The sequence below is a fragment of the Podarcis pityusensis genome, assembly GCF_964106645.2.
Source record: "Podarcis pityusensis genome assembly, chromosome: 17".
In the NCBI taxonomy this organism is placed as follows: Eukaryota; Metazoa; Chordata; class Lepidosauria; order Squamata; family Lacertidae; genus Podarcis; species Podarcis pityusensis.
In genome coordinates this window covers 19365221-19382374 of record NC_138042.1, presented here as the reverse complement: position 1 = coordinate 19382374, position 17154 = coordinate 19365221, and the positions used below count along the sequence as shown (strand labels likewise).

The following is a 17154-nucleotide window of genomic DNA, read 5'->3' as shown; positions in this document are numbered from 1 at the left end:
TACAAAATTACGGTAATGAAGAAGAAGAAGAAGAAGAAGAAGAAGAAGAAGAAGAAGAAGAAGAAGTGTTGCCTCACTCTTTACGGTATGCATCTCCTTGTCGTGAAAAGTCCAATCTTTAGAGAAATCACCTTTAACTGAGCAGCCTGAATTTGCCAGGATGTGGCTGAATCCGACCCAAAACCGAGGACAGTCTGGAAGCTCTCTTAACATCTAAAAACAACCAAGTCAAAGACAGGGAGGCGTGCAGTTCCTTGGCACATGACATTCTGCCAAGTGTTAAAAAAGGCTCTGAAATTACCTTTCTGTCTAATTTCCTGCTCACTCAAGCCCATTAAGATCTCTCTCCTTGTGGAATTTAGCCAGCATTGGATTGTTGTCTTGGAGAAGCAGGCCCGTCTTAAAAGCACAGGCCCACCCCATTGTATCTTCACTGCTTCTCTTCCTTACCTCAGTCCCACAGTACGGCAGCTGCAAAATCAGAAGAGTCCCATTTTTCTTCCCTTGTCTTAACTGAACATGTGCGTGGGGATACACTCAGGGCCGGATTTAGGTTTGATGAAGCCCTAAGCTACTGAAGGTAATGGGGCCCTTTATATGCCCAGCTGTCCTTTGTCAACAACAAATTGTCACTGTTTTTTGTGTTGAATATATGCTATATGGTAATTTATGAACCTAAAGGTAAAGGGACTCCTGACCATTAGGTCCAGTTGCAGACGACTCTGGGGTTGTGGTGCTCATCTTGCTCTACTGGCCAAGGGAGCCGACGTTTGTCCACAGATAGCTTCCGGGTCAAGTGGCCAGCAGGACTAAGCTGCTTCTGGCAAACCAGAGTAGCACACGGAAACGCCGTTTACCTTCCCGCCGGAGTGGAACCTATTTATCTACTTGCACTTTGGCGTGCTTTCAAACTGCTATGCGGGCAGGAGCAGGGACCGAGCAACGGGAGCTCACCCTATCACAGGGATTCGAACCGCCGACCTTCTGATTGGCAAGCCCTAGGCTCTGTGGTTTAGACCACAGCACCACCCACGTCCCTTCAGTTTATGGACCTAATAGGTATCTAAAGCCATTTGCACATTAAAAAATAACGAGTCCATGCAGAATGTAGGCACCCTATATATAGAAATGAGCAAACCAGTGATATTTTAGGGAGCAGGCTAGCAGGCGGGGCCCATTACTTACATCATAGGAGCCTACACAATACAAAACATTGTTGCTGTATGTAGGTTTTATTTTATTTGTTTTTTATCTTATATTTGGGAAATGTACATCCAGATCTTTTTCATTTAAGTTTTTTTGGGGCCCCCAAGAGAGTGGGGCCCTAAGCTATAGCTTGTTTAGCTTATGCATAAATCTGGCACTGGATACACTTCTGATCAGCATTTCTAGCCTGGGGAAGTAAGCTTTTAATGTGCATTTGTTTCCTTGGCTGTTTGTTTTTAATGATCTATTGAATTTGGTTTTGTGTTCCTCCAGTCACCAATATGTTTCCAATGAAGCACCATGGTTGCTGTTTTCCAGAGCTGAATGTCTTGCCTATTGCCAGAGATATAATGTTAATTAATTCAATATACTTTAGGAGGGGGAGGGGCAGAGGAATAAATTTCCCGCATCTACATAAATGTTAACAGAATCCAAAAAATTAAGAGATGTGTCTCTTTTGATCTCTTAGTCAAATCTTATACCTGAATCAAACATTTCCTAATCTGACTGATGCTTTCAACAAGCTGAGAGGTACGTCGTTATAGTTCCTATTATGTTTTTATAGGGCTGTGTGAGTTCTTAAGTGCAGCAACCCAATTTTTAAAATGTTTTTAATGGTTGATGTTTTATCATGTTTTTAATATTCTATTGGGAGCCGCCCAGAGTGGCTGGGGAAGCCCAGCCAGATGGGCAGGGTATTAATAATAATAATAATAATAATAAGCAATTCTAAACTTCTATCTGATTTGATAGTGCCAGAAAAAGTCTGCTCCTGGTTCAAAAGAAAGTCATTTCCCCAACTTTTTCAAGTAACTGGGACAATATTCTAACGTAACCTTTGGGTTATATAAGGGTTGCGTTCATAAAAGTGAGAAGGGCTTTTCTTACCTATTAGCCAAAAATGTAATTTTTAGAGCTGTGCAGATATTTTTTAGCTCTCAAACTTTGGTTGTTTGGTAGCAAAATGATACTCAGCTTCCCCATATATATATATACTGGGAGAGAAAAATATATTTCTTCTGAATTTTTGGGAGAAGGTTGCCAACTTACCTTACTGAACTTTATTGAAAGGGCCAGAGTTTTCCATTCCCCAAGCCTGCCCATCTTGTTTGTTTTGCTTTAAAAAGTTCCCATGCTGCCCACATCAGGACCAGGCTGTCTTCTGATAGCTGTCCTCGCTTGGAAGCCATTACTCCCGAAGGTCTGTCAGAAGAGATAGCCAGCAAGAAGCAGTGAGAGATGGCTTCTTTGAAGAAAAGCACTGAGCCCTCCAACATTTCTCCGGTGAAAATAGGGACGTTCCATTCCACAACGATAATTTTACTATTGATGCCCCACACACTTGGACTGGGTTTCCCCAGCCACTCTGGGCAGCTTCCAACATATTTGGAAACATAATAAAACATTAAACATTAAATAAACTTCCCTATACAGGATGGCCTTCAGGCGGCTCGGGGGTCAGATAACTCCATAAAGGTAAAGGTAAAGGTACCCCTGCCCGTACGGGCCAGTCGTGTCCGACTCTAGGGTTGTGCGCCCATCTCCCTTAAGAGGCCGGGGGCCAGCGCTGTCCGGAGACACTTCCGGGTCACGTGGCCAGCGTGACGAAGCTGCTCTGGCGAGCCAGCACCAGCGCAGCACACGGAAACGCCGTTTACCTTCCCGCTATAAAGCGGTACCTATTTATCTACTTGCACTTAAGTGTGCTTTCGAACTGCTAGGTGGGCAAGAGCTGGGACCGAAAGACGGGAGCTCACCCTGCCGCGGGGATTCGAACCGCCGACCATGCGATTGGCAAGCCCTAGGCACTGAGGTTTTACCCACAGCGCCACCCGCGTCCCATGCCAGATAACTCCATACCCTCCAACATTTCTCCAATGAAAATACGGAAAGAGGGACATTCAGAATCCAGGAAACAGCTTCTCTAAATCAGGGACATCCCTGGAAAATAGGGACGCTTGCCGGGACTGGGAGTGACAGTTGGAGCTTTCACAAACTCTAACCGTCTTGGAACCTTGAAGAGCATCGCTCCTCCTCCATCATCTCTTGTGCATCTCCTGAGAGACTCACTGAGCAACTCACTTCGCCATTAAGATGTACGTTTGTCCTTCCCAGCCAGAAGTCCCCCAATGTAGCAGAAATTATTGTGTATATTGTAATTGCTTATTTTTTTTAAAAATTAAAGAACATATTATTCCATGTAAGGCCCAGGTTTCTAATGTAACACCTTGAAAAATCCTTGCTATTTTCAGGTAGGCCTGAACACCTTGTCCCCTCATTGTCCACCCGCAAGGAAATTTTCACCTGTTTGGTCAAAATTCTTTTGGATCTCCTGGACCCATCATGGGGCTTTCAAATCATTCATTGGGGACTTAAGGGTTTATGACTTTCCCCCTTCCCCATTCCACTCCCCGATAAATTTGTTTGGATCTTAATGAAACTGTCTTGGCTTATCTCATGAGACTTCAGTGACATAAAAATCGAAGTACAGTGGTACCTCAGGTTAAGTACTTAATTCGTTCCGGAGGTCCGTACTTAACCTGAAACTGTTCTTAACCTGAAGCACCACTTTAGCTAATGGGGCCTCCTGCTGCTGCCGCGCTGCCGGAGCACGATTTCTGTTCTCATCCTGAAGCAAAGTTCTTAACCTGAAGCACTATTTCTGGGTTAGCGGAGTCTGTAACCTGAACCTTATGTAACCTGAAGCGTATGTAACCTGAGGTACCACTGTATGTAAGAGAAGAATAAAGAAGACTTATGGGGTATATGCAGAATGAAAAGGTTTTTGTTGAAAATCATTTGGTGCTTTCTCTCTTCCCAGCTTTCCTTGCTTTCTCCCCCTGCTTTTTTCCTCTCATTCAAATTTTCCTGATTTCTTTCTTTGCTGTGCATATGTAGAGGCCTGAATGTGTAACAGATTCAATAACAAATACGTAGGTTTTAACTGAACCTTTTAGGGTGGGTTTGAAATTTCAAGGGTTGTGTTGAAGGGGAGGGGAAGGGAGGACGGAAGACTAAGTTGGGATGCATGAACATGTGATAAGTTGTTTGATTGCAATGGTAATGGTTAGCAACTAAGTACTAAACCTATTGTACATTTTGGAAAGTTGTCTGTTTTCTATGCATTTGGACAGCTCTTAAGATATTTATTGATATTTATTTTTTAAAAATTATATACTGCTTTATGGGATGCGGGTGGCGCTGTGGGTTAAACCACAGAGCTTAGGACTTGCCGATCAGAAGGTCGGTGGTTCGAATCCCTGTGATGGGGTGAGCTCCTGTTGCTCAGTCCCAGCTCCTGCCAACCTAGCAGTTCAAAAGCACGTCAAAGTGCAAGTAGATAAATAGGTACCGCTCTGGCGGGAAGGTAAACGGCGTTTCTGTGCACTGCTCTGGTTCGGCAGAAGCGGCTTAGTCATGCTGGCCACATGACCCAGAAGCTGTACGCCGGCTCTCTCGGCCAATAAAGTGAGATGAGCGCTGCAACCCCAGAGTCAGCCACAACTGGACCTAACAGTCAGGGGTCCCTTTACCATTACTTTTATATCGCTTTATATTTTTAATAAAAAGCTCAAAGTGGTTTAGAGCATATTAAATCAATAAAACAATAAAACAATAGCCAGGCAATGTTCCTCCAGCCTCATGAGGAGCCTCTTCAGTGGGGCTGGTGAGTGTGGGCCTCACCCTCTACGCCAGGTGGAAAGGGCCTTGCGGGGAGCGACCTCCACGACTCACAGCCAGGAGATGTTCCTCCGGCCTCATGAGGAGGAATTGTTTAATTCATGCAATTGTTTAATTGCAATGGTAATGGTTAGCAACTAAATACCAAACCTACTGTACATTTTGGAAAGCTGTTTGTTCTCTATGCGTTCAGACAGCTCTTAAGATACTGTAACCAAATCTTGCTCGATGGTTCCTGAGATCAAGGAGCTGTTTTTCATCTATATTTGGATACAATCAGATGGCATTTTGAATCAAGATGGCAGACAGAACCTTTCAAAACTACAATGAGTTTTTGCTTTCCTCGAATTCCAGAAGGCTGCTATTAACATATAAAGCTAAATAAGGCCTTAGAAGCTTTGCCTATACAAAAGTTTACATTTGTCCTGAATTTCTGTCTGGGTGCTATTGCAGACCCTCCAAGTTTCCCTATTTTCCAGGGATGTCCTTGATTTAAGGAAGCCGTCCCAGTTTCTGATTTGATCCTGGAATGTCCCGATGTTCCTTAGGACGTCCCTGTTTTCCTTGGAGAAAAGTTGGAGGGTATGGAGTTATCCAACCCCCAAGCTGTTTGAAGGCAATCCTGTATAGGGAAGTTTATTTAATGTTTAATGTTTTATAGTGTTTTTTATATATGTTGGAGGCTTCCCAGAGTGGCTGGGGCAACCCAGTAAGACGTCTGGGGTATAAATAGTAAAATTATCACTGTGGAATGGGGCGTCCCTATTTTCATCAGAGAATTGTTGGAGGGTCTGCTGTTGGGTGGCAATAGTGTAGCGCAGCCTCTAAGAGATTGAGATTTGAGTCTAGTCCAAGAGTGGTATGAAGGGTGAGTACCTGAGAACAAGCCTTATCATTGGTGCTCCCCAATTTGTGGGATGTTCTCTCAGGGAGACACACCTGGTGATACCTTTGTCAGTTTTAGGCACCAGACTAATCCAGGCCATTGGTTAATAAATGATGCCTATGGTGGCGCTTGCCTTTTAGTGGTGTGGGTAAGACTTGGCCCTTATTGTTATGTTGCTGGGTGAGCATTTGTATACAGTGGTACCTTGGGTTACAAATGCCTCAGTTTACAAATGCTTCAAGTTACAAACTCCGCTAACCTGGAAGAGTTACCTCGAGTTGAGAACTTTGCCCCAGGGTGAGAACGAAAATCATGTGCCGGTGGCGCAGCAGCAGCAAGAGGCCCCACTAGCAAAAGCACGCCTCTAGTTAAGGAAAGTTTCAGGTTAAGAACGGACCTCCGGAATGAATTAAGTTCGTAACTAGAGGTACCACGCTATTTCTGTATTATCACTGTTTTAAAATTTTCTGAGTTTAGACTGTTTTGGTTTGTTGCACTTTACTTTTGTCAAACCGGTTTGAGACTTTTTATCATTTAAAATAACTGAAATTAATAAATAATAATAATAATAATAATAATAATAATAATATGTACCAGGAAGCTTTGGATTCAAATTTTGCCTCACCCTTCAACAAGCCACTACAGCGGTACCTCAGGATGTGAACGGGATCCGTTCCGGGAGCCCCATTTGCATCTTGGATAGAACGTAAGATGCGACGGCGCGTCTGCGCATGCGCGGGTCGCATTTTGCCGCTTCCGTGCATGCGCGCAACATCATTTTGAGCATCTGCGCATGCGTAAGCGGCAAAACCCAGAAGTAACGCGCTCTGTTACTTCTGGGTTGCCGCGGAGCGCAACCCGAAAGCACTCAAGCTGAAGCACATTCAACCCGAGGTATGACTGTATCTTTAAGTTTCAGGTCCTCAGTTGGGAATACTGATGTTGTTCAGCAGGTCACTGTAAAGGTTACATGCCAAATTGCTCAATACCACGTGAAGGGAGCCTGTGACCCTCCATGTTGGATCCCTTCTTCCGTCCGCCCCAGCCAGCATTGCTAAAGTCCAGAAATAACAGGAATTGCAACGCAGTAACATACCAGAGGGCCACAGTTTCCCCACCCTTGTTCTGTACCTTCTTAATAGCACTGCGGATGCTAAAATGTTCCTCTTCTCACTTACAGATCCAATGTCACTAAATGAGGAGATCACAGAGGCCAAAAGCCCTTCGCCCAAAGCTGGCACAAAGGATTTGCACCAGACAATAAGGGCGCCTGATGCGTCTCAATATTCCACGTGCCCTCTCTGTTTCCGAACTTTTGGCAATATGCTATATGTAAACCCTTGTTTACATAGCTTCTGCTTTTCTTGTACACAGGACTTGTTGGAAACCAAGGCCGAATGTCCTTGCTGTAAGAAACCTTTCCATTCTGTTTTTCACTCAAGAAAGTTCAAAAGGCGCCCTGAAGACCTCTCGTCCCCAAGGCACGCAAAAGGAGATTCTTCACCCACCAAAAAGCACCGCAGAAGAGAACATGCTTCCTCGCATTCCAAAAAGCACCCAGAAAAATGTCCTTCTGTACCTTGCTGTTCTGGAGATCGCCTCACTCGCCCCGCTCTTCCCAGCCCTAACTTGGAAACACCTCTCCTGCCTCCTCCTTCTAAGGACCCTGCAAAAGACAACCCATTCCTAAGTGAATTCACAAAACCTCAGGAGTCCTGCCACTCGCCCTTCTTAAGGAAGGCACAAACTCCAGACCAGCTCTTCGAAAAAGTGCTGCAAAATGAGACTGCACTCAACTCTGCTCCAGAATGGATGGCGTCTGGAGATGGTCTTCACTACAGAACAGTATCTGCCGATCTGTCTAAACCAAGCTTTCTGGAAGCTGCCTTTTTGCTTCTTGCTGCTGGGGCCACACTGTTCATATGTATTTATATCTATTTCAGCTTCGTGAAGCTAGGTGAAGGCCAGAGAACTGCCGGGATGAGGGAAGGAGCATAATGATTTCTGAGGAAATGTGCCGTGATACGCCGTTTGATCCTAAGCCTCTGCACGTGCTGTGTTTTTAGGTATACACCTAAATGTGTGAATGTGACAGTCCAGGTATTTGGGAACATATCTAACATACACAGTCATTTAACACTGAGCCAGGGTTGGCTACTGTTCAGTGTATGCTCTGTGGCAAACCCCTCTCCCCTCTGCCTTCCCCACATCTGAGAAACATCTGGTGAGGGCCTGCTCCAGATTCTTATGGAGAGGCCCGATTAGCATCCACATAAAACAGGTCCTTCTCGGTAGCAGGCCCGGGTATACTAGGACTCTCTGCTGAAAGAAATCCGTAAAGTCCTGCTCCCTGCTGTCATTTGGGAGGCAGGTAGCTCTGCCTCTTTGTGAAAAGTTTTTTATCACTGCACTCAGCATGGCCTGCTGGTTTTCGAAATGGCTGTTGTTTTACTATTGATTGCTAACTTAGGGTGGATCTAGACACAGGGGAAAAACCTGCCATAAATAAGTCAGAAATTTGATCGGTTTAACAAAAGAAAAAAATCTCTATGAAAAATCACACATTTTAAAATTCCTGTTCTCTTGCGCCATCTGATGTTGAATGTTTATAGTGCATTAAAATTGCTGTTTCTTCACTAATGTAGCTGAGTCCTTACTTTGTTGTTATATATGCACACCAGTTACTTGCATAGTGACAAATTAAAAAAATTAATCACTGAAAAGTCAATTCTCAAGGAAATTGGTGTAGAGCAGAGTGGCAGATTCACATCCCAGGCCCTATCGCCTCACACTGGCCAGGGCAGAAGTTTGTTTCTTGCTTTCCACTAGATGAAAAATTAGGCTATTGGTGATGGGCCTGAGTGTTTACCTCCTCCGGGATTTGCAGTAAGGCTACAATCCTATTCAATCCAGGGTGGCGCTGTGGGTAAAACCTCAGCACCTAGGACTTGCCGATCGCATGGTCGGCGGTTCGAATCCCCACAGCGGGGTGAGCTCCCGTCTTCGGTCCCAGCTCCTGCCCACCTAGCAGTTCGAAAGCACCCTTAAGTGCAAGTAGATAAATAGGTACCGCTTTATAGCGGGAAGGTAAACGGCGTTTCCGTGTGTTGCTCTGGTGCCGGTTCGCCAGAGCAGCTTCGTCACGCTGGCCACGTGACCCGGAAGTGTCTGCGGACAGCGCTGGCTCCCGGCCTCTAGAGTGAGATGAGCGCACAATGCTAGAGTCTGTCAAGACTGGCCCGTACGGCCAGGGGTACCTTTACCTTTACCTTTACCTTTACCTTTACCTTACAATCCTATTATTTGCATGTTTTAAATTTTAAATGGTTTTGTTCAAAGAAGTAACAGAAGCAAACAATAAATGTTGCAAACAGACACATGGAAAAACCAAATGAAAGTAAATAAACAGGTTAGAACGCCATCAGCAGAAGGTAGCGGACACCAACAGAGGCCTTGTGGCAGAGGAAGAGGCCCCAAAATGCACGCTGGGCACCCACATCTGTAGCCCAAGTCTGCGGATCTAACCACGTCTAAAACAAGCTGAACACCTATTGCCAGAAGAACTGGTTACCTGATGATCCAGCAGTCCTTTTTCAGTCCAGATTCACTTCCTATGTTTTCCCACATCCAGTCACTCGCAGCTGATAGGTAGTTAGTTTATGGTTCCCAATGCATCCTTGTTGTTGTTTAGTCATTTCGTCGTGTCCGACTCTTCGTGACCCCATGGACCAGAGCACGCCAGGCATTTCTGTCTTCCACTGCCTCCCGCAGTTTGGTCAAACTCATGCTGGTAGCTTCAAGAACACTGTCCAACCATCTCGTCCTCTGTCGTCCCCTTCTCCTTGTGCCCTCCATCTTTCCCAACATCAGGGTCTTTTCCAGGGAGTCTTCTCTTCTCATGAAGTGGCCAAAGTCTTGGAGCCTCAGCTTCAGGATCTGTCCTTCCAGTGAGCACTCAGGGCTGATTTCCCTCAGAATGGATAGGTTTGATCTTCTTGCAGTCCATGGGACTCTCAAGAGTCTCCTCCAACACCATAACTCAGAAGCATCAATTCTTCGGCGATCAGCCTTCTTTGTGGTCCAGCTCTCACTTCCATACATCACTACTGGGGAAACCATAGCTTTAACTATAGCTTTAATGCATCCTTAGGCTCTGGCGAAAAGGGGAGATAGAGAGATGAGTGCCATCAGTCTACTGATGCCCAAACCTCTGGACAGCAGAGTGACTGAAAAGCATACGGGGACAATATGGAACCCTGCAGCACCTCATAAGTCGATCGCCCTGGAGGAGAACCACTATCTGGGACCTGCCTCCCAGGAATGACAAAATCTGTCAAAGTATCTTCTTATGCTCCTGTGAGATGGTCCAGAAGGATACCATGGTTGATGGTATGCAACACCAAGAAGGAGAGATTCAGGGTTGCACTCCCTGAATGTCCATCTCTTGCGGTAACTCCTCCACCAAGATATTGAATCAACCGGACTTAAAAGTTTAAAAAATGCAATGACTTGGGCTACATTCATGAATATACAATGACAGTGTGTTTGGAAAGAACTGTATTCCTTCATTTACCCAGCCACCCCTCCCCGGTCTAATCCTATTTAAACACAATTTGTAATTTTAAGGCACTTGTAAAAGAAATTTAAAATCTAGGATTAGCAACAAACTAGGTGCTTATGTAATATCCTTTCAGGTGCATTCATTTGCCAAACAGATGGCTACGGCTGGGCTTTGGGGGAATAACAGGGGAAAGGGGTTGTGTTTGGGGGCTGGGATTGGGCGAAGAAGGGGAATGGTTTTTAAAAGTTAAGAAACAGTGAATTATCTTCCCAGAGAATTGGGGATCCCTACTACAGCTGTCTGAAATACTCAGGTGAGAGTCGAGCTGGAAAGTTTCCAAACTGCTGGGAATTCTTTTCCTGGAAGTGGAAAACACAGTGCATTTAAAGCTTTAACCCTCTGCATGTTTTAATACTTGATTGGAAGCCGCCCAGAGTGGCTGGGGAGACTCAGCCAGATGGGCGGGGTATAAATAAATAAATAATAATAATAATAATAATAATTTGCTAGTACATACCCACAGAGGGTTTCTTGTCCAAATAAACATGCATAGCAATGAACTGTTCAAAAGAGCAAGAAAAAGCCTTGCTAGCTCGTTTTCAAAAGGTCCTTTCCAATTGCTTCCAAAGTGTATTTGATGGGGGGGGGGGGAGTCCTCCCTGATGCTACATCATTTTGAACAGAATTGTTCAATAGGCGCAAATTCTTGGATCACTGCATAACCCACAGAGGAAGAAAGAACAGCTTATTCCAAAGTGTCTGAGCTTCCTTACCCAAGAATATCTTGCCATTTCTACCAGCTGCGACTGCACCTGCTGGAGAAGGATGAGTCGATCAGCTTTGGACAGCTGCTGCATTTCAGACAGGCAGCAAATCATTTGGCTCCGTGTGCATCATCACCTTTTTAGGCCAGGGGGAGTTGTTCCTTTATTAACCTCCTGAGGAAATAACAATAAGTACAACTATAACTATAACAGGAACTAGGAGCCGGGCTAGAGGAGCTACAAGGAGCTACATTATCAGCCTCTTCACAGCTTCCCCCCACCCCTGAATTTGCAAGGAAGCTGCAAATTTGACTGACACAACAGCAAGGAGAAGAAGGTGTCCAATTCTCTCCCTTTCAGCTGTTTGCCGTTCAAAAACTGGGGTGCCTCTCACGTGATACCCAGCCACCGGAAGAACGATACAGTGGGACCTTGGTTGTCTAACTTAATCCATTCCGGGAGTCCGTTCAACTCCCGAAACGGTTTGAAAACCAAGGCACAGCTTCCAATTGCCTGCAGGAGCTTCCTGCCCTCAATCGGAAGCAGCGGCGGACATTCAGCTTCTGAAAAACGTTCACAAACTGGAACACTTAGACGCCCGGGTTTGCGGCATTCAGGAGCTGATTTGTTCAGGAGCCAAGCCGTTCGACAACCAAGGTACCACTGTATAGGGACTGGGATCCTTCTCCCACTGAGAGGGGGAGAAAGAGGGGCATCTTAAATAATAATGAAGTGAATATAAAAAGGTAAAGGGACCCCTAACCATTAGGTCCAGTCGTGGCCAACTCTGGGGTTGTGGCGCTCATCTCGCTTTATTGGCCGAGGGAGCCGGCGTACAGCTTCCGGGTCATGTGGCCAGCATAACTAAGCCGCTTCTGGCGAACCAGAGCAGCGCACGGAAATGCCGTTTACCTTCCCGCTGGAGTGGTACCTATTTATCTACTTGCACTTTGAGGTGCTTTTGAACTGCTAGGTTGGCAGGAGCTGGGACCGAACAACGGGAGCTCACCCCATCGCGGGAATTCGAACCGCCGACCTTCTGATCAGCAAGTCCTAGGCTCTGTACTTTAACCCACAGCGCCACCCGCATCCCTGAAGTGAATATAGGGGTATCCTAAACAACAACAACAACAACTTGTTGGGAAATTGTTCTTGTTGTTGTTGTGTGGTTTCCAACAGATACAAAAACACCATAAACATTAAACATCAAAAACTTCCCCTTTGCAGGGGATGTCTTCTAAAGGCTGTATACAGTGGTACCTCAGGTTACGTATGCTTCAGGTTACAGACTCTGCTAACCCAGAAATAGTGCTTCAGGTTAAGAACTTTGCTTCAGGATGAGAACAGAAATCGTGCTCCAGCGGTGCAGCGGCAGCGGGAGGCCCCATTAGCTAAAGTGGTGCTTCAGGTTAAGAACAGTTTCAGGTTAAGAACGGACCTCTGGAACGAATAAAGTACTTAACCCGAGGTACCACTGTAGTTATTTATCTCCTTGGCTCAGGGGTCACATAACTTCATAACCTCCAACGTTTCCAATGAAAATAGGGATGTCCTAAGGATAAGCAGGACATTCTGGGATCAAATCAAGAGACCTGGATGGCTTTTGTAAATCCGGGACTGTCTCTGGAAAACAGGGATCCTTGGAGGGTCTGGAAATATAGGTGGTTTTTATGCATTCAGAGGAGGGACCTGGGTATCTCTTGCTTTTAGCAAATCAATATCTACATAAAAAGTGTATCTACTTTTCTTTCCCTCACAACTCCATTAAGAGATTGGCTGGTTTCCCCTGGACTAACCCTCTTAAGTAGCGTTCTCCGCTGATGAATGCACAGCCACGGTTTTTGCTTACGGTGCTAAGAGGAACAGTAACTCCACATGACCCCAACTTAGCCTCACGCCCCGTAGCGCTTCTTCTGCACGGAGCCAGGACTTTAGATCATTTTCAAACAAGTAACAAATATGCTTGTATGTCAGCTTCTGAGCCAAGAAAGGTTAATCAGCGGCTTTTTCCTTAATCGTTTAAATACAGGCCAGCTGTAAGCCTGCAAAGCCAGATCCTACGTTATTTCGCGAAAATGTGTATGGAAAACTTTTCGCTTCTTTGGGCACAGAGATCTTAAATGTATTTATTCTTCTGCCTTTTCATATTTTTCTGCGTTTCTTCCAAACTTCCTCCTCCATTGTTCGCTCCACCTCTGCCTCAAAGCCTGCCATTTTGGCTTGAAATGAAATTGCAAACAGACCTAGTGCTGAATTCTGAATGTTTTGGTCGCAAGCATGGCTGTAAAGAAAACCAGTGACTTTTGGGGGCGAAAAGAACTTACTTAGGCCCAGTTCAGATGCTCAATGGACCTCTGTATACACACCAAACGTTTCAAGAACCCCCAGACCCCCCCCCAAAAAATAATAATCCTGGGAACTGTAGCTCACCCTTCACAGAGCTAAAATTCCCAGCACTCTGAACAAACTACAGTTTCCAGGATTCTTTGTGCTCTAAAGATACTTTTAACATGTTATATATATATTATACCCCCTTCATGGATCACTGCCTTGCCGTGGCGAAGGGGCTTGAAGAACTCAGAGAAGCTATGAACTATGCCGAGCAGGGCACCCAAGATGAACAGGTCATAGTGGAGAGTTTTGACCAAACGTGATCCACCTGGAGTAGGAACCGGCAAGCCACTCCAGTATCCCTGCCAAGAAAACTCCATGGACAAAGACAACAGGCATATAAAAGTTATGACGCTGGAAGATGAGCCCCTCAGGTCGGAAGGTGTCCAACATGCTACTGGGGAAGAGCGGAGGACAAGTACAAGTAGATCCAGAGCTGATGAAGCGGCTGGGCCAAAGCCGAAAGGACGCTCAGTTGTGGATATGCATGGAAGCGAAAGGAAAGTCCAATGCTGTAAAGAAAAATATTGCATAGGAACCTGGAATGTAAGAACCATGAACCTGGGTAAGTTGGATGTGGTCAAAAATGAGATGGCAAGAATAAATATTGACATCCTGGGCATCAGTGAGCTAAAATGGACGGGAATGGGCGAATTCAGTTCGGATGACTATCATATCTACTACTGTGGGCAAGAAATCCGTAAAAGAAATGGAGTGGCCCTCATAGTCAACAAAAGAGTGGTGAAAGCTGTACTGGGATGCAGTCTCAAAAATGATAGAATGATCTCGATACGAATCCAAGGCAGACCTTTTAACATCACAGTAATCCAAGTTTATGCACCAACTACTGGTGCTGAAGAAACTGAAATTGACCAATTCTATGAAGACTTACAAGAACTTATAGAAGTGACACCAAAGAAGGATGTTCTTCTCATTATAGGGGATTGGAATGCTAAAGTAGGGAATCAAGAGATAAAAGGAACAACTGGCAAGTTTGGCCTTGGAGATCAAAATGAAGCAGGGCAAAGGCTAATAGAGTTCTGTCAAGAGAACAAGCTGGTCATCACAAACACGCTTTTCCAACAACACAAGAGACGACTCTACACATGGACATCACCAGATGGGCAACATCGAAATCAGATTGATTATATTCTCTGCAGCCAAAGATGGAGAAGCTCTATACAGTCAGCAAAAACAAGACCTGGAGCTGACTGTGGCTCAGATCATCAGCTTCTTATAGCAAAATTCAAGCTTAAACTGAAGAAAGTAGGAAAAACCACTGGGCCGGTAAGATACAATCTAAATCAAATCCCTTATGAATACACAGTGGAAGTGAGGAACAGGTTTAAGGATTTAGATTTGCTGGACAGAGTGCCTGAAGAACTATGGGTGGAGGCTCGCAACATTATACAGGAGGCAGCAACTAAAACCATCCCAATGGAAAAGAAATGCAAGAAAGCAAAGTGGCTGTCCAACGAGGCCTTACAAATAGCGGGGGAGAGAAGGCAAGCAAAATGCGAGGGAGATAGTGAAAGATACAGGAAATTGAATGCAGATTTCCAAAGAATAGCAAGGAGAGACAAGAAGGCCTTCTTAAACGAGCAATGCAAAGAAATAGAGGAAAACAACAGAATGGGAAGAACCAGAGATCTGTTCAAGAAAATCGGAAATATGAAAGGAACATTTCGTACAAAGATTACCATAATAAAGGGCAAAAGTGGTAAAGACCTAACTGAAGCAGAAGACATCAAGAAGAGGTGTCAAGAATACACAGAGGAATTATACCAGAAAGATATGGATGTCTCGTACACCCCAGGTAGTGGGGTTGCTGACCTTGAGCCAGACATCCTGGAGAGTGAAGTCAAATGGGCCTTAGAAAGCACTGCAAATAACAAGGCCAGTGGAAGTGATGGTATTCCAGCTGAACTGTTTAAAATTTTAAAAGATGATGCTGTTAAGGTGCTACACTCAATATGCCAGCAAGTTTGGAAAACTCAGCAGTGGCCAGAGGATTGGAGAAGATCAGTCTACATCCCAATCCCAAAGAAAGGCAGTGCCAAAGAATGCTCCAACTACCGCACAATTTCACTCATTTCACATGCTAGCAAGGTTATGCTTAAAATTCTACAAGGAAGGCTCAAGCAGTATGTGGACCGAGAACTCCCAGAAGTGCAAGCTGGATTTAGAAGAGGCAGAGGAACCAGAGACCAAATTGCAAACATGCGCTGGATTATGGAGAAAGCTAGAGAGTTCCAGAAACACATCTACTTCTGCTTCATTGACTATGCAAAAGCCTTTGACTGTGTCGACCACAGCAAACTATGGCAAGTTCTTAAAGAAATGGGAGTGCCTGATCACCTCATCTGTCTCCTGAGAAATCTCTACGTGGGACAAGAAGCTACAGTTAGAACTGGATATGGAACAACTGATTGGTTCAAAATTGGGAAAGGAGTACGGCAAGGCTGTATATTGTCTCCCTGCTTATTTAACTTATATGCAGAATTCATCATGCGAAAGGCTGGGCTGGATGAATCCCAAGCCGGAATTAAGATTGCTGGAAGAAATATCAACAACCTCAGATATGCAGATGACACAACCTTGATGGCAGAAAGTGAAGAGGAATTAAAGAACCTTTTAATGAGGGTGAAAGAGGAGAGCGCAAAATATGGTCTGAAGCTCAACATCAAAAAAACGAAGATCATGGCCACTGGGCCCATCACCTCCTGGCAAATAGAAGGGGAAGAAATGGAGGCAGTGAGAGATTTTACTTTCTTGGGCTCCATGATCACTGCGGATGGTGACAGCAGTCACGAAATTAAAAGACGCCTGCTCCTTGGGAGAAAGGCGATGGCAAACCTAGACAACATCTTAAAAAGCAGAGACATCACCTTGCCAACAAAGGTCCGTATAGTAAAAGCCATGGTTTTCCCAGTAGTGATGTATGGAAGTGAGAGCTGGACCATAAAGAAGGCTGATCGCCGAAGAATTGATGCTTTTGAATTATGGTGCTGGAGGAGACTCTTGAGAGTCCCATGGACTGCAAGAAGATCAAACCTCTCCATTCTGAAGGAAATCAGCCCTGAGTGCTCACTGGAAGGACAGATCCTGAAGCTGAGGCTCCAATACTTTGGCCACCTCATGAGAAGAGAAGACTCCCTGGAAAAGACCCTGATGTTGGGAAAGATAGAGGGCGCAAGGAGAAGGGGACGACAGAGAGTGAGATGGTTGGATGGTGTTCTTGAAGCTACCGGCATGAGTTTGACCAAACTGCGGGAGGCAGTGCAGGACAGAAGTGCCTGGCGTGCTCTGGTCCATGGGGTCACGAAGAGTCGGACACGACTAAACGACTAAACAACAACAACAACAACAACATATATATTATACAGGATTATAGCCTCCAACATTTCTTTGAAGAAAATAGGGACATCCTATTCTATTCTATTATTATTATTATTATTATTATTATTATTATTATTATTACCCCACCCATCTGACTGGGTTGCCCCAGCCACTCTGGGAGGCTTCCAACTAATAATAATAATAATAATAATAATAATAATAATAATAATACAGTGGTACCTCGGGTTACATACACTTCAGGTTACATACGCTTCAGGTTACACACTCCGCTAACCCAGAAATAGTGCTTCAGGTTAAGAACTTTG

The 17154-nt window shown here is 44.9% G+C and overlaps 2 long non-coding RNA genes across 10 annotated transcripts in view; one reads left to right on the top strand and one right to left on the bottom strand.

Moving 5' to 3' along the window:
* Positions 1 to 17154, bottom strand: part of LOC308466796 — a 37479-nt gene that overhangs the window by 13123 nt on the left and 7202 nt on the right. For 4 of the 9 annotated variants that reach the window (XR_013980939.1, XR_013980940.1, XR_013980941.1 and 1 more), the window contains exons 2-6: positions 11108 to 11272; positions 9345 to 9926; positions 7353 to 7439; positions 2257 to 2409; positions 302 to 471 (exon numbers count right to left, since the gene is read on the bottom strand). This is a non-coding gene — a long non-coding RNA (uncharacterized lncRNA). Of the gene's footprint in view, positions 1 to 301; positions 472 to 2256; positions 2410 to 3066; positions 3197 to 7352; positions 7440 to 9344; positions 9927 to 11107; positions 11273 to 17154 lie in introns of those variants that run through there. The other 5 variants (XR_013980943.1, XR_013980944.1, XR_013980946.1 and 2 more) reach the window with 5 other exon arrangements.
* Positions 3172 to 8413, top strand: LOC308466807. Its single transcript, XR_013980963.1, has 2 exons — positions 3172 to 3302; positions 6954 to 8413. It is a non-coding gene; the product is annotated as an uncharacterized lncRNA (long non-coding RNA).